This window comes from Centruroides vittatus, unplaced genomic scaffold, assembly GCF_030686945.1.
Source record: "Centruroides vittatus isolate TY-2023 unplaced genomic scaffold, ASM3068694v2 contig_1507, whole genome shotgun sequence".
Classification (NCBI taxonomy): domain Eukaryota; kingdom Metazoa; phylum Arthropoda; class Arachnida; order Scorpiones; family Buthidae; genus Centruroides; species Centruroides vittatus.
This window is the reverse complement of record NW_027120932.1, coordinates 598,881-624,928: the sequence shown is the minus strand read 5'-3', so window position 1 is coordinate 624,928 and position 26,048 is coordinate 598,881. Positions and strand designations below refer to the sequence as shown.

At 29.7% G+C, this 26,048-nt stretch overlaps 1 protein-coding gene across 6 annotated transcripts in view; it reads left to right on the top strand.

Annotated features, from left to right (window-relative positions):
* Positions 1–376: 376 nt before the first annotated feature.
* Positions 377–26,048, top strand: part of tai (taiman) — a 286,233-nt gene continuing 260,561 nt past the window's right edge. For 5 of the 6 annotated variants that reach the window (XM_067262741.1, XM_067262740.1, XM_067262739.1 and 2 more), the window contains exon 1: positions 377–682. The gene's annotated coding sequence lies outside the window, so the exon portion shown is untranslated. The remainder of the gene's footprint in view (positions 683–26,048) is intronic. The other variant, XM_067262729.1, reaches the window with a different exon arrangement.

Sequence of the window (26,048 nt, the reverse complement as noted above, 5' to 3'; positions counted from 1 at the left end):
CCCTGTAGACACTAAGATGGTTTCTTTTAGCAAGTCCATTATGGGGCGGCCGGGTGGTGAAAGACGGGGACCGACATATCCGGACGGACCACCCCCGAAAAATTCCTGGTGATTTATCGACCCGTCCGGATTCGAACCCGGATCCCAGAGCGGTAGGCTGCCATCTTAACCGCTCGGTCAATATCGAAATTGAAATCTCTAAAAGACAATCTATTTTTAAATAAAATAGCAAATATTAAAATAGTTATTGTTACTTTTTATTTATTAATAGAAAAAAAATCAGTAAAAAATTCATTGTTTACATACTTTTCATAATAATAATAATAAAAAGTATACGCTTTACGTCCTTCAGATGTCGCCACGTGTATTACGATTCGATAGGTACATCAGTAGTACCAAAAGTGGCCAAGAAACTATAAAGGTGGATAGTTTTGTTTGAAAAAGTTTTTCTTTACGTAACAAACATTAGAAAAAGGCATTTGAACATGATTATAAAGAGAAGATTTTATTAACAGTCGCTATTTTTCGATATTATATTAGCAAGTAACAGACAATTTATGGTCGCATGTGGAAAGTGGGGAAGGTCTCGTATGTATATACTGTCGACATCACCAAACACGTGACCTGAAATATACAAATATCTTGGATACAGTTCCAATAATTGGTGTGAATAAATGTTTTGGTGAGTAACCTCTCTTTTAGTACTTAAACTAAATGTTTTAAGTCCTAGAAAATTTACATATACATATTTCTGTTTAAATTTATTCTCACTATAATTATATCCATAGTTTCTCTTAAAAAAAATCAGCAAAAATGAATTGATGTTACTTTTATTAATATTGAAATTACTCCACAGTCAAAACTTTGAAAACATTCATCATTCATTGATTTATAATATTATTTGAAAAATATATACATAATTTGAATGCACTGCAGTAAAATGTTCTTTCCTGTTTGCGTGTTTGTTTCTGTATAAATCTGTTAATAAATAAACACCGTGTAAAATGCCAGAAATGTTGTAACGTTGGGATATTTGGGTGGGTTGAATATGTGTTAGGTCGAGCACGTCCTTAACCATTTAAGCAGTTGGCCTTGGGTTTGAGTCCACTCTGGCATTCACGAAAGTATTAGTTTAGTATTGTGGCATCTGTTGTTTGTGTAATAACGCGATGATTAATGGGAGCAGAATTTGAAGTTTTATTGTTGATGTTTTCAATGTTTTCTCTTATTATATTTGAAACATTTTTGTATCTCCTATTGCAAAAGTAATCGTGTTCTTACAAAATACCTTTCGGTTTTTTCGTTCGAAAAATGAAATCGGCCAAAAAAATTATTATGTAGGAAATTTTACAGCCTAATTTATATCTTACATTATAAAATTAAACATATTTAAAAGTTAACTTTGACTTATATAATAATCTAAGTATTATATAATTGTTTACAATTACGGTTTAGCATTTTAAGCATTCCCTATGCATTTTTCACTCTTCCAATACTGAATTCCAGTTAATTCTTAAGTATGGAAATGACTACCAGTTATGAGTTGTTGGCCCTCTACTAAAAAGTTATCATTGAACTGTTTAATTAATGTAGACTGTAAAGAATATTTATAAACTTCGTGTTAAAGTTTCATGTATGTAACTTATAAAGTACTATACATATATGAAATTTATTTAACAGTATTAAAAATTTGGATGATATTTCAAATGCACTTTTGATTTTCAATTACTTTTATTATCATTGAATTTAAAGTCTACCGAAAATTTTGTAAGAACAAAAAAGTTAATTAATAATAATAAGTTTTTTTTTCTTGTTTATATAATTACTCAAATAATAAATTTTTCCTTAATCAGTTCAGTTTTGTAATTTTGTATTAATTATTAAATTATTATTATTGTTATTATCACTATTGCATATAATGATTATTAATGATTCAGTTTAGTGAATTAAGAAATAAAGGTAAATTTTTAATTTAATACAATATTTCCTCTTAGATTATTGTTTTTGATTTGTCATTAGTGTTTGGAGTTAAATGTAATTGCTGGCAGAAAAATATTTGTCTTTATCTTCATTAGTGCGAGTGCATGCTTGTAAAAACAGTGTCAGTTTTTTTTAATAACGTCAGCAAAAGAAAATAGATAAGGTTTTAGGTCATTTTTGCTATTTAATTTTTCATGTAAGTCTTGCATAATAGTGATAATAACTCATCAAAGATTCATTTGTTTGTCTTTAGATTAAATGTAACCAGAAGTCAATTTAAGTCTTTGTTTTTCTTAAAGAAATTTTTGGCAATAAAATATTTTTTATGCTACATTGTGTGGTCATTAATTATTATATATTATTCTACAGATTTAATATATATATATATATATATTGATAATAGAAAACTTATGTGAACTAATTTGTTACTAAAATTAGGGTTATCTTACTAATAATAACTTTATTTTGAACCAAATCTTCTGCCTGTAGATTATTTTATAAAGATAGTATACAAATTTAATAAGATAAACATTCTGTTATAAATTATGTAGTGTTTTGTTGAAAATTTTATAGTTCTGTTCTAGTTTTAGATAAATGGGATTTATTATCATTATAAAATTATCGTCAAAGTTTTATAGTATTAGGTGTAATTTTTATTATCAACTTTAAACTGCTTAAAAATAGAAAATTTGATTGTTGTATAGAAAAATAGAAAATGAATTTTGTAAGTGTTTATACCTTTACAGTTTCTACTGATAAAAAGAAATCTACAATTTGTTTTATTGTAAATAATTAAAGAATTACCGTATTTTATGGACTATAAGACGCATTGTTTTCTTCGAAAAATTGCCTCCAAAATTCAGGTGCGTCTTATAGTTCGTAGCATCTTATAGGTATTTAAAAAAAAAAACAAAGTGCTTAAAAATGCTTAAAAATTAAAGTGCGTCTTATAGTCCGTAAAATACGGTATATGTACTGAAATATTTGATTTTCTTTTTTTCTAATTTCACCTGCATAATTTGCAAACAATTTTAAGTTAGAATGATAATGCAGTGTTGAAATTTATAAAAATTGCATCAGTATTCTTGATATTTTATTCTATATCTTGCAAAATATATTTAATTAAAATAAGATTATAGATCAAAACTATGTACTGTATATGTAGAATAGACTTTCAGCTCCTGTTACTTTACTGTTTTATAGATCAAAACAAAAAATTACGCTCAAACTCTAGTACTTTTGAGATTTCCAGCTTACCAAAACCATAAACAATTATTTTAATGCACCTAAAGTATGTGTGTGTGTATCCACAAAAGAGAAGTTTAGAGCTTGCTTGAACAGGGTTCGGAACTCTCTCACTCTGACCGGTTTCGAGCTATTTGACTTGTTAACGCTAGAATTCAGAATCTAAACTGAACTGGTTTGCTATTAACATAATAAGTGATAGTGAAAATGACCTGTTAGCTGCATTTGCTACTGTTATAGTAATTATAGCACTTGTATTTCTCAAATTCTAAATGGCATAAAAATGATGACTGCAGTCCACATTCTGTAAACTTGTGATATTTTCTAAACTACTTCAGTGATATTTTCTAAAGTGTACAAATATAAACATCCAATAACCCGATTTTTAATTTAATGCCAAGGGATCCAAATTATTGACTTTCAATTAATAATTAGGTGTATTATAATAGCTTGATGTAATCTGGCAATCATTTGGCATTAAAGTTCATAATATGAATGTGAATAATATAGTATGTGTTAATTTAATAATAATATAATGTATTTAATTAAAACTTTATATTTATTCTTTTGTATGCTTAATAATCAAATTTAAAATTGAATTCAATATTCAAAATTTCTTTTTTGTGCTTGTAAGCCATGTGTCATTTATAAATAAATAAATAAATATACAAATACTTTTGAAACTTTATGACACTGCAAATCAGGTCCCAGAATGTTCCAAGTCTAAACTCTTTGATGGGTTGGGCTTGGTTCAGAAGAATTCTAAAACTAGAGATATACTCACCAAGTTCACAACTGTGTCAAGATGGTCCAAACATATTCCAAGCTTTGGTAAATATGCACATTAAGAATGGCTTGGAGAGTCAGAAAGTAATAGTTTAAGCAGAATTTTTTGTCTTGATCTTTAAAAAGGTAGAGAATAGCGAGATTGAGGCCGAAGTTTTAAACGCGAAAACGTGTACGTCGGACGTTCAGTGCCGCTTTCCTGCTAGCCTAGAAGTTTGACAATGACGTTTGAAAAGTCGGTGGTATCATGCTTGACATTCCAAACGCCATTGTCAAACTTCTAGGCTTACAGGAAAGCGGCGCCAAACGTCCAACGTAATGCCTTATATATATATATATATTATACAGTAATACCTTGAACTTATGCGATAGATGGGACCGAGCGATAACCGCGTAAGTCGGGGTATAACTTCGCATACAAATACATATGAATTATTTTTAATTGGGGGCTGGAGACTAAAGAAAACAATAATTTAGAAAAAAATGTTTAATAAAATCTTAGATAATACATATGTATAACAAATTATATTATTAAAATCGTAAATCAAAGTTATTTTGCTATAGAAGGCTTCCTAAAATCTAACAGATTCATCTGACGGCTCAAAAATTGTTTTTTCTCTCGCAAAATTTCCTCGTAGCATGCTAATAATTTTTTTATTTCTCGTTTTGTAGAAGAAATGCGCTCTTCATTGGAGTCTATATTTTCTAAAATTTGTAACCTCTTTTCAATTAAACTGAGGCCTTCTGGCAAGTTTCCAATCGTCATTCGATCATCTGATTGAACTGGGTCTAAAGGATCAAGTTTTGCCAATTCACAAATTTTCATTTTTATATCAAAGTCTTTGGAATGTGAAGTTGACATTATTAAAGATAAAGTTTTTCTTTTCTTGTTTGATGCAGAAGAATCAGTTCTACTTCATTTGGACAACATAGTAGAGTCTCTCAAGTCTCCATAGATATAACAAACACAGAAATAAATAAGACAAAATAAATTGTAGCTATGCGTCAATTCCGCGTGACACGTCTGAACATGTAAGCTGAACAATAGTTCCGGGGGGGAGTGAGTAATCAAGGGTTGCATGGCACTCAAACAAAAGACGAATCGTCGAGATTTGGAAATCGCATAACTCTGGGTTCGCGTAAATTGGAATAGCGTAAGTCGAGGTATTACTGTATATATATATATATAAAAGGTGTTTAATACTTTAGCCTCAACCTCGCTAATATGTGCATTAAGGACATCGGAGAAATAATTTGGTTGAATGTGATTATATTTTAATTAATACGTTCGTAAAAAATTTATTCTATCAACATTAGTTATTAATTAACAAATATATTGAATTCTTTTTATTTATAATTTCTCAGTATAAAAGCTATTAAAAATTTATCGGAAGTTAGTTATAAAAAAACAGAATTTAGCATTAATACCATTAAATGGGAGCTTGAAAAGTGCAACAAAATTTAATTCATCTATATTAATAAATGTAATTTAAATATATACAATGAAAGTGATCAGATTATTATTTTTTCCATAAAATCTTGATAATTAAATATTTAATTGATATATTACTTATCTGAAGGATTTAAATTGAAATGGGTGTAGTTCAGCCTTTGTCAGCTGATTTTAAGTTTTATAGTGATTTTTATGAAGATTTTAAAACTAAAATTTGATTAGAAGAGTTTGAAAATATTCATATGGTAAAATATAATTAATTTTGAGGAAAATTTTTTGTAATAAGAATTAAAAATTGAAAGTTTTAGCGATAAAAAGATATTTAATCTTTCTCGGATATGTATAAATTTATGTAAACCATCTACTTCTGAATATCCGGTAACTATAAATTATATGTATATTCTGCCGAAGGCAAATTATTATGAGGAATATTGTCATTTATTATGCGTCATCATGTTACCAAACAACATTTTATTTTGATTTGTTATATTGTTAATTTGAAGACAAGATGAGATAATGGTGAAAACTTTTCAAAAATGTACCTTATTATGCAATGCTTCTACTTGGCAATTTAATGCAGTGTGTCTTGTGACTTACATTCTATTATGAACATAATATTAAGGTTATTCCCACTTGGCATCTGTCCACTTTCTGACGTGCCAAGCAGGCAATACTCGCATTATAAACTCGACAAGACAGGATGGTAAATCATGAGCTGAACTTAGATTTCCAGCCTGTTTCTTGGCCATTAAACTGTAATAGTGATGCAAACTTGTTAAATTTACTTACTGCGATGAATAGAAATTCTTATATGAAAAATTAAATCTGATATATAACAATACTTTAATTATATATTTTTTAAAGTAAAATAATGTGCAAATATATGTTAAATTTTAAAAAATTTGGTAAATCTTTAATATTTTAAATAAATTCTTTAAATCTTAACTCAAAAACTATATTTCATATCGTAACATATGCTTATGTGAAATGTCATTTCTGTATTGTACTTTATAGTGTCAAGTATACCTATCAATTTACTATCAAATTAAAAAAGAAAACAGATGTATAAAATATCAAAATTGTTACATCATTATTTATAGATGGTTTTAAATACTATAAGATAGCAATTAATATTATTTTTAAGAATTTTGATACAGGAATTAATCTTAGTGTAGCTATACCAAACAATACCATTATAGTAAATACATTTAATTCAGAGAGATGCAGTATGAGGTTTATGTGTTTTTTCTTATGTTATTTATGTCATAAATTTAGCAAGTATAAAGCCTTTCTTTATACTCTTCGACAAAGCTATTTCTTATAACTTTACGATATTGGTTTATATTGATATTTCTATCACCAACCAAAGCCGAAATTATCCGGCTGGTTGGTGGTAGCTTTATATGTTACGGGTTGGCTGCTGTTCTTTATTTGTACTGATATTTCTATTAACTTGTAAATCAAAACTTGATTTATAATTTTTGCACTCAAACAGGGGGATAAAAAACACCATTAATAATATAAGCAGATAACAAATTTGCTTTATTAGAGTTTTCTTGTAATACATCTTAAATTTTTTCTAGCCTATAAATTCATTTTCTCGGAGATTCTTAGTACAAATTAGTTATTTAAATGATCATAGAAGTTTGAAAATCAAATCTTATGCTAATTTATTTGTTGTCAGTTCATCTTTTATTTATTTTAAAATTTATCATAACAGAATAAAATGAAAATAATACAATCTAGCATAGCTAATAGCCACAAAAAAATATTATGCTAATATAAGTATGTTTTATGCATTAATTTCAATTTTTTTGAAACAGGCGTTAATCATTTTCATGAAACCCCTTTGGGACTCACAGTGAATTTTGTTTTATGGCTACATCCACAAACCTGTTACTGGTGTGTAACTCAAATAAATGAGGAACTGTGTTTTCATTTTTATTTGAGTTACACACCGGTAACAGGTTTGTGGATGTAGTTAACTTTGCTCCGGTGTTGATTATTGCGGTTGTTTTATAGCATCAATTGACTCAAAATGGTGATCTTGAAGTGGAAATTTTAGTTGAGAAAATGTCACACGATGTCACATCAAGTGAATATGGAACTTGTGAAACTGTATTTGTTGAATTTTTGGCTAAAAATTCATGAACAACAGGAGTATTGTGATCAGGTGCATTATTGTGATGCATTATCGTAAGTTTTCTTGCCAGAAAGCAGGTTGTTTTCTACAAATTGCTTCACACAAACAATGCAAAGTGCTTAAATAATAATCTTTGAAGGAATTTGTGATGCACAACGCCATGGCAATCAAAGAAAACAATCAACATGACCTTGATTTTTGACTGACTTTGACATGGCTTTTTTTTTTTGTCCTTCTTTACCTTTCAAGTGCCATTCATTCAGTTGTTGAGCTGTTTTAGTGTCAAAAGTGTAGATCCATATTTCATCACCCACAGTGATGTGTTTTAAGAACAATTTGCCTTGAGAAAGCATATCCTCGGCCATTCAAACACATTGTTGTTTTTGGAAATGATTCAATGGTTTTTGGACAACACAAAAAGCAACGTGCTGCAATCCCAAATGATCTTTTAAAATTGCTTGACAAGATCCAAACAATTCTGGAACTTGATCAGTAATGTCCCTATTGTTAAACAACAATCATCAAGCACCAAATCTCTGATTCGAGTGATGTGTTGTTCATCAGTTGAAGTGGATAGTCTACCAGAGCGTGATTTGCCTTTGACGCATTCTCTGACTTTTTCAAACATCTTGTATTATTCAAAAGCTCTTGTTTTTGATAGATTATTGTCACCAAAGGCTTCATGCAACATTTCAACATTTTTGTAGCAGTAACTTGGTTGCAAAAACAAAATTTAATGAACGTTTTTTGTTCAATTATGCTCAACATTTTGAAAAGTTGCCAGTGCAAAAATTCTTTACACACAAAACAAATGTAAAAACTTTTATTTTACATTTTGTTAATATATAGTCAAATCTTAGGTTTTGTTCCTGAAAGTTGTTTGTAAACTAATTTGTTCTCAGACCAAAACAAATTTTCCCATAAGAAACAATATAAATGGATTAATCAAATCTGTTTTTGACCACCAAAACAAAGCCTTTTTTTTTTTTACGTGTTTAGCTGTATTTCATTCAAAAAAATGCATACAAATTAATATAATATTGTATACAGGTATACCTTGCCTTACGTTGGTAATTGGTTCCAGGAGAGGCGACGTAAGTCAAATTTACTTGTGTAGTTATGACGTAAGTCAAAACTACAGTGGAAAATGTTAATAATGAGCACTTAAAGACCACTAAATGAGATGACAACACAGAAACACAGATGTTTTCATGTTTCGTTCTCTAGGATTTATGATGATTATATTAACATTTACTGTAAATGTACATATTTTAATATGATTTTATGTGCTTTTAACACTTTTCTAGTGATATTACGACTTCAATATTTGTGGCGGACGGATGTAAAGTCAAATAAAATGACTTAAACTTGATTTCTATTTTTTCATATACTTTTTTGACAAACGACGTAACTCGAGGTATACCTGTACAATATAATATTATCTATATCTATATCCTTTATATATTAAAAGCAAACTGTTCCGTCACCACTAACCAAAATTAAAACTATCACTTTACAAAAATGCTATAGAGACTCAACTTTGCCTGGATGAAATATAACCAAATCAATCAAGACGAACAACAAGTACTTATCCATACTTTCAAAATATTAGCCTATTTCAGTTTTGGTGTAAAAATCAGAGTTTTAATTATTATTTTATTATTATTAGTTTTAATTAACTGGCTACTTAGTATTAAAAAATATTAAATTAAATATTAATATTATAATATATAATATTATATTAATAAGTTTTTGTTGTTTAATTTGAGTTAAGCACCTTTAAACATGGTTTTGTGGATGTCCATTTATATTACATGAATGTCAATTAACATGGTTTTATTAATTAATTTGATTTGAATTCAATTTGAATGTGTACTGAAAAATGGAAGTAGTATCTTACCCATGTGAACATTGAAATTAATTTGAATAACAATTCATCAATTGTTTGCATTGTGACATATAATGACATAAGGCAATCTTGGCACCACTAACTTCTGACTTGGTAGTCACGTTGTTGATTGGTCGGGCCATCAATTTTCTTTAGCACAGAAAGTATATGGAGTTGATCATGTATGTATCTCTAATCTGCGGTCGGATCTTGCCAGGTAGTTTGTTCGGCAACCGAGGTATCATATGACAACTGGGACAAATATGGCATTCAAAATTTTGTTTGTAAACTGAATTGTTTGAAACTTGAGGTTTGACTGTATATGTATGAAGAGAATATATACAATTGGTTGGCCTGAGAAAAAGTGGGGTCCGGTGCAAAGTTATGTGGGGCCTTTTAATAAAAATATAAAAAAAACGTTTTGAAGAACAAAATATTATTTTACTGGTAAACATACCATTTATTAAAGAGATTAGTGAAAATTAGTTAAATTAGCAAACGTTGAAATAATCAACTTTTTAATTTTGCAGAAGTTGGATCACGTAGCATTATGGGGCCTCGTGTGGTCACATTGCATACACTACTCTCTAGCCAGCCCAGTAATGCAATGACTATTGTCTGGTGTTGCTACTCATACAAAAAGATTGGCTTTTTGTTTATTATAATTGAATACATTGCAAAATACAAAACTTATTTTTTTTATGCTTCTGTTTTAGTGGTATTTGTAATTGAAATTTTGTTATATTTTCTAACAGAAATAATTTGTCTTCTGAAATTTTATAAAACAGTAAGTCTATTGCAATATCAAAAGTTACTAACTTTTTAATTTATTAAGTAGTAGAAAAACATTTTGATGTATTTTTTGAAAATATTTAAGTATTCCAATTCTAATATGATTTAACCTTATAAGTAAAAATGTAATTTATGTAGAATATATATTTATATATTTGCTATGCCATGGAATAGCCTTTTTTTACTGAAATATTTTTGCCTTTTCTATTATTATAATAATAAATTCAATATTTGCAAGATCTAAAAATTTGTTGAATTAAAGCAATTTAACTAAGTCGAAACTTGAAGCAACTTGAAAGTGCATCACGACCTTGATTTTCCAGCAATATTAAATTTAATCTAACATTTTTGACCATATTTTAAATGTTGCTCTCAGGTACGGTACATTTCGGTACAAATGAATGAAACAGAATTTAAAAAGAGACTATTTTGGAGGAACATAATTAGAAACGGTTTGAATACAAATTTTGAGTAACGTTCCATTCAAACAAACTAAAATTTAAAACAAAAGAAATACTTCAAACCAAAGGTTACAGAAATAAAAAAAAACTCGACCAGAAAAAGCTACTTGACAATACTTGACTTTCTACAGCCATTAATTACTAAAATTACAATTATTAAATTTATAAAAATACAAAATCCAAAAAATACAATTGTTCTTAATTAACTTGATTAAGGAAAAAAAAGAATCTACAAGCAGAAAAACTTGTAATCAACACTTAACAACAACTCTAAAATTTCGTAACCAATAACACCTGACTAGCACAATTAAAGATACCTTGTCAACTTCAACATGATTTATGTATATGTTTATGATATACACTAATGTGTGTGCTTATAATTTGCAAAATCTTAAAGTTTGTTTGAACTGTTAGTGATTACATACTAATTTACATGATAATTTTAAAATATATAAACTTTACACCACCATTTTATCATTAATTATTGAACTATGAATAATTGTTTATTTATTAAAACTATTAATTATAGTTTTATTATTTTATGGAACACAATTCCCATTTATCATTGACCCGGTTATTCAAATTAATAGCTAAGATGGGAACTATTGAGATTTAACGAAATAACTTCCTGAACTTAAGATAACAGGAAAAAAGAAAATAAGACAAACAACATAAGTAATTGAATGTAATTATAAACAGAATTCTCTTATTGCTTAATATATCTGTATATTTGATAATTATATTATGTTATATGATTATTCTTAAAACTATGTACTAAAATATATTGATTGAATGATATACGAGTGTACTGAAACTTAAAATTTGATCATTACATTTTTTGAATTGATTAAAAGTATATAATTGTCAAACTTAATAAAAATTTTGAGTAACGTTCCATTCAAACAAACTAAAATTTAAAACGAAAGAAATACTTTGCACTAGAGGTCGCAGAAATAAAAATACTTGATTAAAAATAGCTACTTTCCAATACTGGACTTTCTGCAGTCATTAATTACTGAAATTACAATTATTAAATTTATAAAAATACAAAATCCAAAAAATTATCACACAATAATTATTGTATTTTATGTCATATAAGATACAGCTTTGTCCAAGAAAGGCTCCTGTTAAGAAATAAAAGAAAATTGCTCTATATGTGAAGTTGCAATTTCCCATAAGTTAATGAATTCCCTAAATTGCATGTGCCTAGTATTCATGATTTCAGGTTATTTTATTGTAAAATGATTTTCCGATACAGGTAACCCCCGTATAACACGGGAGTTACTGTACGTTCCAAAAAACTGCCGTGTTATGCGAATCCGTGTTATACAAAACAAAGAACTAGTGTGAAAAGGGGGGGTTAGGTTCCAAAAATTAAAAAGCATACTGTTAAATCCTTCTTTAAATCGGATTTATTATTCACAAGTCAAAAGGCCCGACGGGGCATAAAAAATTACAAATAAAAATAATAATATACTGAATATTATACTGTAAATATATAAAATAAATATAAAATAATTTATACTGTTAATTTAAATAATAGCTAGGGGTGCCCCTAGTGGCCATTTTTGGCATACAGTGATAGAATCCTGTTTTTCAGGTTTATGTAGTAGATTTTTTTCATGGGTAAAATACTTATTTATTATATAAGTAAATACTTTACCAGAGGATTATTCATCCTATATGATGATCTCGGCATGAGCATCGTCAACTGGTAACAGTTTTTATTACATTTCACGTTGTACGAGGGTTTTACCTAATTCCCGAACCGTGTTAGAGTGAACCCGTGCTATAAAAGCATTGTGTTATACAGGGGATGTTCCCAATTCTCGAATCGTGTTAGAATGAACCCGTGCTATAGAAGTGCCATGTTATAAGGGGTACCTGTATAGCTAAGCAGCTTTTGCATATGTTAATGTAGAATGTTTGGGGATACTATAGATTACCACCTATGGAATTTCGGGTCTTTGAGTATATATCTGAACTCAGGAGACCGAGACGAGTTCAACGATACCTTACTTTTGGACCAGAGACAAAAAATAAAAAAGTTATCATACTTTTTTCCAGCGATCACGCGATGATAGGGAGTCGCATCGCTCTCTCCGCTAAGTCGGCCTCGCTATCGCAATTGGGAGTCGCGTTGCTTGTCGTTAAAATTGCCTTTAGTAGACGTTTCCCCCCTTTTTTTTACTTTGTTCAAGAACTACTGTGAATCAATAACTAGTGATGTTTAGCACATGGCGGCCTGCCAGCAGCTCCCCTGGTTCCATACCGGGCCTGGAGGCCTAGCTACGCCACTGTATAGACTTAGTGTAGGTAAGTGGGCTACTGTAAAAATGCAATAATCCAAGATTACTAGCAACACATTATATTGCAAGGAGTTTACATATTGATAAGACCACTCATTGCACATCAAATACAAACCAGTGATATGCTTGATAATGCTCATTAAAAAAAGAAAAGGCTGAACAAGAACAAAAGTATTAAATTTTTTTTTTCTATACCTTGTGGCTGTTCATATAGCTTTGTATTTGAGTCTGATGTGTTTGTTTCTGTTTCATCCATTTGTCATATGCTTGTGACTATTTTCACGATGGTTACTTTTAAGCTTGTGGAGGTCATAAGAGAGGTCATAAGATTTCTGATAACAAAATTTATTTACAAAAATACTTAGAAAATATAAAAATATTTTAAAAAACTAAACCCATAACTTATTCTATCATATTGCTATTGAAAAGATTTGATTTTGAACAATAAATGGAACAATAAATTTTTCACTTTTCGAATTGTATTTTTTCATATGAATGAAAATTTTAAAATATTTGCTAAATTTACTTTATTAGAACATGGAGCTTCATTAAAACATCTTCGTAAGCACTGTCTTTTATTCTGATGAGTGTTGGTTCGGAGAGAGTGTTGTTGTGGTCATCTGCTGGTATAGTCCATACGTGTGAATATGTGATGCATGATCAAGCCAGATATTGTTCCAGGTTGGTCATGTTGTATTGGGCAGCAAGCTATTGAACAGTGCTATGCCTGCTTTCCTATATAATTCATCAAACTTGGCGCTCACCTCAAACATCAGTCTTTTGCTGTTCTTTACAGTTTTTTGTTAGATGGTATGACCATTTTGATGCTAGTCCTGATACACTTTATGACAGCTCTTAAACAACTCACCAGGTCAATTGTTTGGAAATCAAGGTACCAGCTCTTAAAACTCTTACAATCCATTCTTTATCAAAGTCTGATAAACTTTTCGTTTTACTCAAAATGCTCGGAATTCTACCACTTTCTCTACTACTAGGTTAACTAATTGCAAACTTTTAAAACTTAGGTGGTCAACAGGTTACATTTACTTTTCATAGTGAGGGTCACAATTCAGTGATCAATCAGTGAAATCTGCAACAATTTTTTCCATATCAAAAATAGTTTTAACATTATTTTGCATTAAGTAGTCTTTTTGACATGATAAAATGTAATGGGTGTTTTCTTGTGCAGCTATCCCCATACAAACACTAGATAAAGGTTACGACAAACTCATTCATTATTTTAAAGTGGCCCAAAAAGTAGTAATTCACCCAAATATAGTAGCCTAGAGCCCTACAAATATCTCAATCTGCTACTTGTAGCCTAATCTTGTAATCCCCAAAACTCAGCTGTATTTTATGAGATAAGAGAAAAAAGAGTAGTCTTCAGGTAAGCTGACACTTGAAAATGCGTTACTGTAAAAGCAAAGCCATATTGACCAGATTCTTGTTGGTCTATTATTCTCTTATAGCATGTGGCATTTTGATCTAAACCAGCGATTTCCAACCAGTGGTCCACAAGAGCTTAAAATAATGTCTGCGAAACATTTAAAACTTTTATTCATTTTAAATTATTATTCCCACATTGATACAAACCGAATTTAATTTTTACTAAAAATGTTATGTTTTCTATTATAATAATACTGTTAAAGCATGTTACTCTTGAGTTTAACGATTACTTATGTTAAAAGTTTTGATTAAAGTTTACTTTTAGATTGATACAGATTATTTTTCTTAAACCTTGTGGTCCCTGCTAACAACAATGAAATCAAAGTGGTCCCTGATCAAAAAAAAGGGGAACCGCCGATCTAAATGTGTGAGTTAACATATGCATATCACAATTCGGACAGTATTTTCACTTCGAATCTCAAAGTAGTCATATTGCAAATTTCTTAAAATGTAAATCTCTATACCTCTGCCGCGACAAATAGTACAGTTATGAACTAACGGGATTTTGAACTATTTGTGTTCGAATTAATGAGGATTTCCTGTATATGTTGTGCAGGTAGTTCGTCTATATGACACGTAATACTGCATAGGAATATAAAATAAAAAAATATAAAAGTAATTTTGGTATAATTTGTAAACCTTATTTTAAATGAAATTGGTTTATAAAGGATTATAAAGTTAAATATTTATTTTGTAGAACCAGCAGTTTTTTATTAATTGTTTTTATTAAAATATACAAAAATATAAGAATGTTTCTGAATGTTTTGATACATAATTAATTGTAAATTATCAATAATTTTAACAGTGTCATATGCTTAAATCATTAAAATTCTTATATGTACATTGATGTTATTTTTTAATTTAAAGCTATAAAAAAATTAATAAAATTTACGACTTTAATATGTTTATATATTGAAATATACGGACGTGTTAGTAGCCTTTTGATGATAAATGATGATAACTTTTATTAATGTATATTTTTTTTGCTGATTTTTATCATTTTTATAAACAGGTAGGAGAAATCAGTATATCTCCTATTAAATGCTTAACGTTCCATCATCACATCAATTTTAATTAGATATATTCATTTATAAAAGGATGGCATTTAAAAATTAAATTATTAAATTAAGATGACGATAATGTGATTAAATGTGATTTCTGATAAACAACTTTCAGAAATTTATAAGAAATAACGAGATCGACCTTAATTATAATTAAAACTAATTTAGTTTTCTCTCTCGGACTATTTTTAATGCGTAATTTAAAAAATTCTTGGTAAATCTTTTGAAGTAGTTTTATCAGATAAGACGCTTAATCTTTGAAATTAATGTTCTGTTAGCTTCTTTGTCATTTATAAGGAGGAAAAATAGCAGAAAACCAGATTTTTGAAAACATTATCAAAAGTAGTGGAATCATGTATCATCATAAATTGTTTCTCTCGAGTGAGTTAACAGTCATTAATGCCGACTTTCCAGTGTGAAAAATGAACCTTTCTCAGTATTTTCAGAATAGAATAAAAAGAAAAAACTATTGTGTAATATATATAATTCATAATTCTATTTCCACTCGTTTTAATATTTAAAAATTTTTGTTTGTAATTTATTAAATTTTTTTTATTAAGCATTTTCAATTTTGTGTTGTTCTGAATTCACTTTTCTCTTCTAGAAACATAAAATTAGTAGGTAATTTTGTGATACGATGATGTTTTTTAGGTAAAAATGTTGGAGTTTCAATTTAAATATGTAGTAGTTTGTTTTTTATTCTTCAAGTTAGTTAACTTTATATAAAGATGGCATTCTTCATTAGAAAGAGCATAATGTGATACATTTATTTCATACAATATTAAAATTTCAATACATAACTGACGTGTTTATATCATAAAGGCATGTTTTCTGTTGTTTTATTTTATGATTTATAAATTTTTATATTTGTAATCAAAATTATCTTTTATACAAATATAAAAATTCCGGTTAATGTTACCTTAGGTAGCCAAGACGGCAGCTCGTCTCTAATTCCAGCAAGGAAACAGTGGGACGCACGTTCTAACCTAACTTAACCTATTCTATTAAATTACCATAATTATTAGCAAAACAAATTATTAGAATAGGTTAGGTTAGGTTAGGTTAGAACGTGTCCCATGTTTCCTTGCTGGAATTAGAGACGAGCCGCCATCTTGGCTATCTAAGGTAACGTTAACCAAAATTCCTTATTATAATGCTAAATTTATATGCTTAAATTAATTATGTTTTAACAAAACTATTGTATAAACTGAGGGAAATGATGAAAATAAAATTAAATTCACAAACTCCAACAACAGGTACTTAATAAAGCAGAAACATTTTGACTTAAATTGGTAGGTCTTCAGTTGTTGAACTATTGAATAAACAAAAATTCGAACAAAAAAGAATGTAAGATAAAATTTAAAACATAAAACAGGACATATAAAATTTAAATACAATGGAAAATAAAAATATTAACAATAAATTAGCAATTTATTAATTATTTTTAAATTAGTGAATTATTAAATACTTGTTGCTGAAGTTTATAAGGTAAATTTTATTTTCATTATTATGTTTCCTCGAGGTTGTCTTTAATGGAAGAATTAAATCTGCTTGAAAACTTAATCTTAAGAATACAAAATTGAGAACATAAATAAAATGATTGACATGCAAGACCTGTAATAGTGAAATTCCTCAGTTTTTATTATCTAATATGAAATAATCATGTCATATTCATTACATTTTTTATCTAATACAAAATGTAAAGTGGAATTTTATATAACAAATGTAAAGTGTTTCTATGTATGTATAAATATTTTGAAAATTTTATAACTTTTTGTTTTGAGTTAATAGTGATATCTGAAATATTATTAGCATAGGCTAGGTCAGGGTTGTCCAACCTTTTTTCTTAATGGGCTGAATTAGAAATTTAGGTATATTCGGCAGGCCACAAAAGTTCTTTATATAAATATATGATTTTAAAAAGTTCAAAATGTGAATATCAAACTGGTAAATATGTTCCGTGTTATATGAATCCGTGTTGTATGAGTCAATTAAATACATGAGCCAATCACAGCCCGGCACTTGTGCAGTTTAGGGGCTACGGCTGTTTGAAAGGTTTTCTTCTATAAAATTAATCAATTCTAGACTAATTTGACTCAACATTTCCAAAACACGTGTAATTTTTTGGGAATAATCTGTATAAACTATGCTATAAACAAAAAATTGTAGGATTACTTACCGAGTGTGCATCGTTCGACGCCATTGCTTAAGCTTGTTTTCGCCGCAAAGCGGCTTGTCGAACAGCAGGTGTGTGTTTTCTGATCAGTGAATTTTTCGCAGAAAAATAACCTAACTTTGGGGACGTCATTAATAAAAATATAATTTTTATGGCCGTTGAATAATAAATGTTTTTTTTTAGTAGGTCCAGTGCTCGTTTAAACTCAACAATTTGTGCAATATCTGCTATTGGTCCAGATTCGACCAATCCTGTTGCGACACGAGTCGGCAATGACGTTTTACCACGTTATACGAGTCTCTTTTAGCATGTTATACGAACATGATTGCAATTTTTTCGCTGTGTTATACGAATTCATGTTATATGAACCCGTGTTATAGGGGGGTCTACTGTATGTAATTACAAAAAAACTGTTTTATTGATGGTAAAAAAATTATACTCACACAAAATAAAAATAAATTCAATCTAATTTTTGACATTGCCTTCCTTTTATAATATTGTCAATATCTGCTTTTATGGCACTAGTCTTAATTCTAAAAATGTTAGTTATATGGGAATCACTCAATCTATTTCTTTCAGCAGTTTTCATGTTCTTTTTGCTTGAAAAGAATTGTTCACAACAGTATGTTATGCATGTGGGGTAGTACAGTTTTCTAGCAACAGTTACGTCTTTATGACTTCAAAGTGTATCCAGTGAAATGAGAACAATTTTTACAACATACTTTACCAAAATAAATTAAAATGTATCTAAAAAATTTAGGGTGCAGTGGGCTGCATAAAAATAGTAAGTCAGCCGCAGGTTGGACATCCCTGGGCTAGGTGGTCTAGATGTTCTAGGTTTCGGCCTAATACTCTGGAGAATTTTCATTTGAATCCGCAAGTCTATGTGAAGCCTTAGAAAGTTTTATGGTTTGATGCATATTTGTTACTATCTATCTGCTGGATTATTGTTCAGTCATCATAATGGACAAAAAAAAAAGGCTTCTCAGTTTCTGCAGAGAAGAAAAAAACATTAAAAATTAAAATACAGCTATGAAAGAATGTTAATAATTCATTTTGAATGGGATTTAATTACCTATTTTCCAGATTAAAAGAAAAACAGAAAAGAAATTAAATTTTTAATGGTCTTTCCTATAATAAATATGCCAAGCTTATCTGAGTAGATCATATTCTGTTTGTACTTGTATAATGTTACTGTATTAAAGAGGAAATACATTGTATTTACAGTATTTACTGATATTCTAAATTTGTAACACGTTAAACCATGTTTGTATCTTTTTTATTGCAATTTATTATATAATATAGGTTATGATCAGATTTTTAATTGCATATTGGTTATTATTTTGTATGCTACATTTATTATTTACTGATTACAGAGATATTCCAAATGAAGCGTAATAATTTTTGTTACAAAAATTTGATATATGACTTATTAGTAACTTCTAGAATAATAATAATTCTGATGATGATGCCAATTATTACATTGACTCTATTATAAAGTATTAATAAATAAAAAGTAAATAAATCCAAAATAGCAATTAGATTTTTATTTTGAATTTTTCTGTGTAAATACAATAGGGTGTTCTTCGTAAACCTTAGTTTTGTGGATTAATTTTTAAAAAAGAAACGCGAGCACAATATTACAGACAATGTAATAGAATGTGCTTCTGACATGGCATGTATGTTATTCAGTCTGTACTTGATTTTGACCTATATTTTAGCGAATATATCTGGACCCATATTGTTAATGGCATCCACATTTCTTGTATGCAGGACTCTCATGTCTGGCATTTTTGTGATGCATACACCATTCTTGACATACTTACAAAGAAAAAAGTCTAAAGGAATGATGTCAGCATTATCAGGTAATTGGGTGGGCCAAGAAGAGGCACTGCCTTTTCCAGTGATCTGGAAAGGTTAGATTTGAGACTGCTCACACATCCAAGCCCCAGTGTGGAAGTTCCATTTTGTTGGATGATGTCAGGCTGCGAGTGTCCAATTTGTGGGAATATGAAGATCTTAAATATGTTTTAGTTTCCATGTTCATTAACACTGTCTTCACTGAAGAAGAACGATCCAACTATTTTGTTCTTTATTAACTCACACTAGATGTTGACCTTTGGACTGTTCCTGATATGTTCTTGTGTAGTAGGATTTTTGGATCCTAAATTCAAACATTATGATTCACTGTCCAAAAGAGATGAAAAGTCATTTTGTTGGAGAACCTGTCATGGTTTTTGCCAGAATATTAAGGCAAAGGCTTTATGCTGGAATTGTTGGTTGGTTGTATTTCCTATACCGTCTACATTTTGTATAAATACTGCTGCAGTCACTTATGCAAGACTGTGCAGAGTTAGTTATAGTGGGCATTTGAAGTTCACAAGATATTTTGTGAATGGACTTAAGGTGACTCAGCCAGTAATTGACCATAGTAGTTATTCATAGGAATTTTAAGTTAATATGCCAAATCACAGCCATAATTTGTGTCATTGAATGAACAAGAGTAATAGATGACATTTTGTACCAGTAAATGATTATTTACTGGGTTTTTCTGCTTTCATAAGATCATGCTTAATTAATTTTCATACACTCCCTTAGATATTTTCATATTTCATCATCATTCTATAAAACAATATACTGTAAGCATGTATACAAATTATATCTCATTAAACTGATCTAGTCATTCTATGCAGGCTTCAGGCAAACATTTGTCACATTCTCTACTTGTTTGTCCAAGACACCCTAACTTTCTTCAAGACTGAAATTCTGCTTGTTGCCATAAACTTCCTCTGACACTCATGTATCATTTTAGGATTGGGAGATGACTCGCACAAACTGTAAAATTCACATGCAGTTAGAGCAACTGACTTGAACTTGCAACATCAAGTGACAGTCTGAATCTTGTGAACCCAGTTTTGTGGTGTTATGATTTTTTTTTTAAAGATATACAAGTGTTTTTGCAGGGCAGTAATGGTCCTTTTAAGCATATGCACATGAAGCTTGAAGCAGTGACCAATACAGGTATTCCTTGATTAACGTGGTTAATTAAACCCTTGAACCTACCACATATATCAAAATATAATATCTATGTTAAGTAAAGACAGCTGGTAAAGCCATAAATTAAAACTTCTGTTTTATGTATAAAGGGATTGCCACAATTAATTTTGCACATTAATCAAATCCTGCATTAAGCAAGGAATACCTGTATTTTCTAACACACTTCATTCACTGACTTCCACAAATGGACTTTAAAAACAGTTGAACACTTTTGCTGCCAACCGAGGCAAGTGACATTTACCACATATGCCAATGATATGATTTTGCATCATTTGGATGATGGAAGTTTTTGGTAAATTGTGTGTGTGTGTGTGTGTGTCTGTTGTTTTTCTGATGTTATTTATTACTACCTGGAGATGTAAGAAACATTGTCGAAATTACACTTTATTGGTTTCTCAGGATATATCTGATTATAATGGTTTTTCATCATTTTGTCCTCTGATAAGTGTTGGTGACTCACTTTTACATCAACACAAATAATTCCACAAATATTGCTTGAAATGAAAAAATTTATTCTTAATCTGTGTATAATAGTACTTTTAAAATAACAAATCAGCATATTCTGTGCAGTGGTGTAGCGAACATAACTGGCACCTGACACTTCATTGGTGCCCCCTCCCCCTCCAGAAACACATATAGTTTGTCTTGGAGACCATTTGGGCACCCCTCTGCGAGTGGTGCCCGGTACATGATACACCCTCTTGCATCCCCCTCACTTACCCATTGATTCTGTGTAGTGTTTTGTTTCAATGGTGGTAGCAAAACCAATAAAAGTTTAAGAGGAATGCTCTGTACTTATTGTAATCACTTTGTAATAATAATTGGTTGATACCATTAAGCAGAGTAAGTAAATAAGGCTACAGTCATAGAAAATGTGATTTTGTTGACTCTGACATTAAAAGGATATGTTAAAACAATTAAAAAGTGTATATTGAAGACTTACGAATTATAATTAATACCAATTCATCATTCATTCAGTTTTTTATACAGTGCCATTTTTAACGTTAGTTAGCATATAATTGAATGTAGAAATCCCAACAGTTTAATCTATTTTACTAAGCCAATAACTATTAAAACAATGTCTAACATTTAAAGAACTGGTTAAGACTGATAACTTAAAACAATTGTTGGTTATCAATCATATGTTAAGCACGATAGTGTATAAAGTCAGCTTAAAAATGCAATTTGACTGCTATAGCTTGAATTTCATCAAACAAAACTGTGAGTAGATCAGAATTACAAATTGTTCTTTAGATGTGTATGCTAAAATATATGATTTTAACTTTAAAACTTGGACGAAAATTGCTTTTAGACATTCAAAAACTATGAACTAAAATATTGAAAAGATAATAAATTATAATTAGTTTGATTTGTTTTTTTATTGGAATATAACAATATAAAAATAAAATAAAAAGTTGAAATAACATTTAAAAACTTTTTGCATGTCATTTAGGTTGTTTAGAAAGCTCTTTTCTACTATATTTAGAATGTTTCATTATGAAAGGGTCTACACTAATATGAAATACTACAATTATAGCAAATTTCTATATAAATAGGATATTGTAAAATTATGTAACATGTTGCATTTGAAATAACATGAGAAATGTGTATTTAGTTAATAAAATATTCAATGTTTATATTTTAAATGTTTCAATTTATCTATAAAACAGAAGCTTTTTAAAAATAATTTAAAACATATTCTTGACCTTACATTGCTAGTAGTGTTGCCACCTTTACAAAATCGCTGACCCGGACAGCAGGTCACGTTTGTTCAAACAGTCAGTCGAGAAAGTTTAGGAGGCCGCACTATTGGCTTAGCCTTGGAAATGAAGAAAGAAGAGTTGAAGGGGGAAAAGAGGGAAGACGGGATAAGAATGACAGGATAGCAGGAAAGTAGATCTATGAGCAGCCAGCACAGAGTCCTGTTAATTAATCCAAAATCAAAGAATACAGTGAGTAGGTGAGTGCCTAACATAAACAGTGAAAACGCTCCATTCTGGAGTTACAGAACAATTGGCAATACATGAAATGGAAATGAAAATACAGTGCAGTAAATTACAACAACAATAGTAGTCTTCAACTCGGAGAGTACAAAATGGTCCGACAATAGACACATAACAAAACGCAACAACAATACAAGAAACATGGCTCTCCGGATCGGAGAGAACGAAGACCCAACATGCCAATGACCACTGGCACAAGGACACGACAACAATAGAAGAATACAGAAACCTCTGATCTGGAGAGGAGCGGTAGCCCAACGAAACAAGCACCCCGGCTACCAAGAGCAACAAAACAGTGAAATTTGTTCAAACAGAAGTTTCTGATGCATGCGCAATGTCATTTTACAATGCAAAGAATAACGTGCATGCTGGTTCTAAATCAGTTACAATTAGGGACTAGGGACTTGCGTACGAGCAACATACAAGCAAAAAAAAAGTCGAGAGGCAGGTTGCACGTCACACGTCAGCATAAACAGAGCAACATAGCAGAATTGCAGATGAGTTTCAGTGAGTGTGAGGTCTTTTGTTGTTCAAATGGTGTAAATTTATAACAATATTTGCAAGAACTTTGTTTCATTGTAATTTCACAATTTCTATGAAATTCCTGGACAAAATTAATAGTTCACCCGGACAGTGAGTCAATTCCCGGACCATCCGGGTGAAAACTGGACGGGTGGTAACACTAATTACTAGTAATCAATAATTTATAACTTTATAGTAGAGTCAAAGAACCAAAAGTACTGGTATTTGCTTTTAACCTTTATTTTGGTTTATTTTACTTTATTGAAATATTGTGTTTGTAAATTTGTACTAATAAAATATTCAATAATAATAGTGATTTTCTATTAGATTTTGTAAATAAAGTTTACAATTTGTAAAATTTCATGTAAATCAAATACAAAGGCCATCCATATATTACTTCATCATTATCTCTAAGGGTAGGAAGCTAAGTACTGATCATGGTTGATGATAGGGAGAGTTGTCATAGTTTGCATGAAGATGATCATGCAAACTGTAAAGTAGTGACATCATGTCACTACTTTACAGTTTCACGTTTTTATTTTTGTATCTGTCATACATCTGATGATTTAACAGAACTGCAAAATTTTGGGTTTGATATTAAAAGGAACACATTTGCACTTGATAGTATATTTCTTCACAACCGAAGGAAAATGCCGTTCCTGTGCCAATTCACTTGAAGCATTCAGAAGTGTATATGCATAAAACTCACTCCTATCAACTCTTTTGTAGAACCAGAATAACAACTAGAAGAATTAGCATCTTAATACTGACAAGTGAGTTCTTGTCACAAGGATGAAAAGGGAAAGGTACCAATAGGACTAACAACTTTCTTATGATGCATGTTGCTCATTGATTCGTGTTGCTTAGAATGAGAATCTACAGGTATTATTAATTAATACAATAAACTATTCTTACACAGAAAAAACATATAAAAATATATTTTATAACCATATGCTTCAATATGAACATATTTCAGGAAGTGTGAAATTTAGCATGCTTTAGCAAGAAGTCTGACTATCTAAAGTGAAAAAGTCCAAAGCTAACCTGCATACTCTAACAGGTATTATGTATTTCTGCCATAAAAAAATAAAAACTAATAATATTACCAAAAAGTCTAATTTTTCATGAGTGGTCTGTCCCAGCCCTTATCACCTGGCTGTCCTCATTATGGGGCTAGTAGGACCTATGAAAGGCATGGAAAAAAGGCCTTAGTGCCATAGAACAGGCAGAGTTAAAATAAAAAAGTACTGAAAGATAAATTAAACCAGGAATTCATTGAGTGGTGAAATGAAGTTGATGTGCTTAACTTTTGTGATAAACTTCAAAGAAGTTAATAATTATTAGTGTGCGGTGTCTCATTAATTTAAATGAAAATACAAGGCTGTAGGAACAGGTCTGACCATGGCTGTATCGCTTTTTTCCAAAGTTATGAATATAATTCTAATTTCAAATCAACCACTTGTGTGTAGCACTGTCAAACTAATATCTCCCCTAATTCTGGAAAATTACTGTTAATTAATTTTTTAACACTCAAAACTTATATAGTTAATTATTAAGAAGTTGGATCTCACTGCATACAAATACGTCGCACTAACTTTGTATAGCTTTGCAGTTAATATTTAAAATGTCACACAGTTTTAAATATTAACTGCAAAGCTATTCAAGGTTAGTGCGACGTATCTGTATTTATTATCGTTTTGTTTATTAGATGGATTTGATTGAATCTCACTGCGTTCTAAGAAAACATGGCACTTAGCAAGATATTATTAATTGTCAAATATTGCGTTCTCTTGTTTCCATTGCAGTACTTTGAAAAAAAACCCATAAATTTAACTTAAATGTGGAAACATTCTTTTGCAACTAAAAAGTTTTGTAATTGGCTAAACCACTTTTTCCCCCTTCTTTGACCTTGAAATATATCATCTGGTGTATAATAGATTGACAGGCATTTTTTGCCAGCAAGATTACTGAGCATGTCAATAGATTGCCAATTAGCAACATAAACCACAGGAATGATGGATAACAGGAGAATGGGTTGAGACAACTAGAATTTGATATATTACGTATGTATTGGAAATAGTGTAAAAAAATATACTGACCTCAATATGAAATTGATCATACTTTGAATTAATTGTATCTTTTTTTATTAATAAAGTAGAGGCTGTGCTGATTATGATGATGTAATATTAGGTGGTGGCATTTTTATCATGATGTTACTTAATGATAGGAAGGAAATGAGAGATCAGAAATGATCTAGTTTTTGATGTAATATATGAATAGTGCCTATGATATCACTAATTCATATAGAAAATTGTTATAACACTGATGAGCAGAGCTTGTTAGCTCTGGATCTTTAATATAAAACTTTTTAAGAGTTTATGATATAATTGATGAGAGTTTTTCTTTTGTTATATTATTTTTCATTACTCTGGTTAATGAGTTTTGAAACTGATAATATTCTTATAGATTTTGTAATTTTTATCATTACTAATTGTAGAAAGTTCAAGATTAGTGAGTAGCTATTTTTAATAACCTTTAACTTGTTTTAATTTGTGTGCAAGATCTTTTGAATCTGTAGTTCTTCAAGTTTGTAACTTATTGTGTATCACACAGATATATCCAGTATGGTACAAAGTCGTCATAAGTATACAGGGTGTATCAGGATGATGTTTTAAAAATTTGGGGGATTGTAGAGGATGAAATTTTGAATGTTTTGATATAAGGAA